Consider the following 3,341-nt stretch of genomic DNA (forward strand, 5'->3'; position numbering starts at 1 on the left):
AAGGTGGGGAAAGAAGCCTATAGCCAGAGCTCTGATCAACAGTATGGGGCAGGTTTCGAGGCAAGTGGAGTGATCATGTGTTGAGCAACCCTGGACATATTTTGGAGGTAATTTCAATTAAAGTAGTAGGATGTGGAAACAATGCAACATCAGTTATAGTGTTAATATGAATATGATGTTTGAGTTTTTATGAGTGCCCTCAAGTAAAGGCATCTGATTCTAACATCATGCAACAAGTGGATGAGAGTTTCTGTATTACTTAGTGGTTGTGGGAAGATACGATCCATAGTGTTTCACTATGATCAGCATTTTGCAAGCATTGTTTTCCATAGTAACTGTCACTCATTTTGTCATGTCTCAACTATTTACTTGCCTTCCTTTCTTGCTTGCCATCTGAGCTAAATATTTCACCTGTAATAGACATTACTCTGTGTTTTGACAGACAATTATTTGCGACAATTTCTAATTCATTTTGCTGAATAAATATTACTGCTGCAAAGCCAAGAACTAGACCGAATACACTTCACGCCTCTAGACACATCACATACTAGCCTTTGCAATATTACATTTTTAGGATAAATGTTTTCTTTACTTTTGTTCGCAGTACATGTAATAATAATAATATAGTATTCCATTGTTAAATATAAAGATTGATTCATTCAAAAACGTCTTGTAACTCGGTCAATAGTTCCCGTTTACTAAAACCTTTTGACAAAAACATTTATACTGTATACAATATATATACGTCCCAGTTGCATCCATGTGATGTTTTTCTTTATTAGTTATTCTATTTATAGTGGCTCATAGGAATAGACTATGTGACAACCAGGAATAGTTTGGTGACCACAGGAGAGACTGTTGACAGCCGGAATGTAGACGGCATCCCGGGAGCAGTATGGGTTAGCGCCCCAGGCTGTGTCTTCCGTGAGGAAGAAGCCCAACAAACCCACGGTGAGGCCTTTAGGAGGGCCATTCCAGCTAACCGCAGGTGGAGCTAATACCATTAGACGGCCCAATCTAGTGGTATCGACCCAAGGAACCATCACGCCGGAAGGAAATGTTTGGATCGGGGCGGTGCACCTGATCTGGCGCAGCGCTCAGGTCCTGGACCTGGTGAGACGAAGGAGGAGCCCGGCCAGGAGACAACCCACAGAGCCTAGTCCCTCCACGTGCCAGAGCCTCCCCGAGTCCCGGCAGAGTACTTCCGGAGAAGCGGACTGCCCTGTCTTTCCCTATAGGACTGACCGTGGGTGCTACTGGGACGTAAGTCGGGGCTTGATCAACCCTGGCTGGGTCACCTGGGCAAGGGTGTATGTTGTATGTTGCGAGACCCGAAACACCCGATGACCCCAGGCTACAACACTAATGATACGTACCAGTTGCATCCATGTGATGTTTAGTCCAAATGAGTTAGATGTTAAATGGCATCTATAATAAATCATAACATTACACGTCATTACTAATACGTTCATTTTGACAAAATATATTTGCAACATTTATAATGATCACTACAGTCAAGTGTACTAGATGAGATTTTCAACAACTGTATCATGAAGCTATAAAAGAAAATAGACACTGACAATATTTTGACTGTAATAAGAAATTAAAAAAGGTTAACAATTGTCTAACTAAAGGCTGTAGCCTTTAAATGAAGGAAACTGCATTACCATAATCCTTTGATGACATGTTTTTTTACAATATAAAAGCAAAGGTTATTTTGCTGCTACATTGTTATAACACATACTTCAATTAAGCTTTATTCTTCCTCTAAACAACACTTGCAAATATAAGGAGATGGGTTCATTTATTTCTGTATATAGCAGTGTACTGCCATCTAGTGGTGTTAACTGATCATTTCAGGGATTTCTGATAATCACACCTGCACCAATCTCAGGCTGCCTGCACACAGGCTGAGCTGGATAAGGTTCAAGTTTTACAATACTGTTCAATATTATACACTGGATTTGACAACCCAATTAGCAGGAAACAAATATCAACAACCAACCATCCAAATGTGAGTGGAATTAACTCACCCTGAACCAGTTAATGACCGACATAGCTTCAAATAAGTCACTTATCCAATGCAGAACCACCAGTTGAGAAACATTACCTGCACTACTAAAGTCACACCAATTGGGCAGGAACATCTTATTCATTAAATAAAGATTGGCTGGAAGCAGCATGGCTCCCATGTGGACCTGCTGTGACATTTAGTTTTGTGCGACTCTAAATGTGGGGACGTTTTCAACCCCTCCAAGACCATTATACCTCTATGTCCAAGACCCATTGACTTCCATCGTAAAACTAAAGTCAAAGGAGTAGTTCGTCCGAGGACGACCTAGAGAGAGTTCACCCAAAAAAGGTACACACCCCATGAAACTTTGAATTCATGGAGATTTCTTTGTATTTGATGACCGGCAGAGACTCTTCTCCTATGGCTGGTCATCTAATTATTGGCTTATAGGAATGTGACAAAAACAATAACAAATCTCCATGAATTCAAGGCTTCATGGGGAGTGAAATAGAAAATAAATAGAAAATAAGTATTTTTTGGGGTGAATGAAATATTTCAAAATAGGTCAAATAAATAAATGAAAATATATATATTTTAAATGGTGGAGGTACTTTATGTGGACCACTGACAGGGTGCACAAGAAGTGTGGTGCTCATGGTCCAGCAGTTTTTTGAGATTAGCTCCGGGTACACATAAATATAGAGTAGACCAGGGTTTCTCAAAGTGGGTGCCATGGCAAGGTGCCGTGACGGAAGTCCAGGGGTGCCGCAGAATACTAATATCGGCTATTTTTGGCCAATGTTCCCCCCAGAATAGGGATGCTGCAGCTTCAAGTGGTTAAACGCCAAGTAAAAATGTTCTGTCCTAATGGAAACGGATATTCTCTCAACTCTTCCTCATGACGTACTGGATCTTAGAGGGAAAGTTTCACATATTTATGTAGCATAATATGACATAAGATTCTAGAAATTAACAATGTAATTCAGGGGTGCCGTGGATGACAAAGTTATTTACAGGGGTGACCTGAGCCAAAAATGTTTGAGGACCACTGGAGTGGACACACAGACTACGGACTAACAGCTTCAACAAAGCCACACTTTAAAAGTCCACTACATTATACCACAGGGATTAACCCATTAAGACCTGAGGCCGCTTCTAAACAGTTTTTGAAAAAAAACAAAAAAAATCAAAAAAAGTTTCTCAAGATTTAGATCTGCTATTTTTGAACAGCCAAAGAAATCTAAAATGACACAGATGCGTTCCCGGTCTTAATGGGTTTAAGGCATTCCTTCATTTAACTTCCAATTAATTGTCCACTCGGTTACTC

Source organism: Gymnoscopelus microlampas (genome assembly GCF_963454915.1).
Source record: "Gymnoscopelus microlampas genome assembly, chromosome: 13".
Classification (NCBI taxonomy): Eukaryota; Metazoa; Chordata; class Actinopteri; order Myctophiformes; family Myctophidae; genus Gymnoscopelus; species Gymnoscopelus microlampas.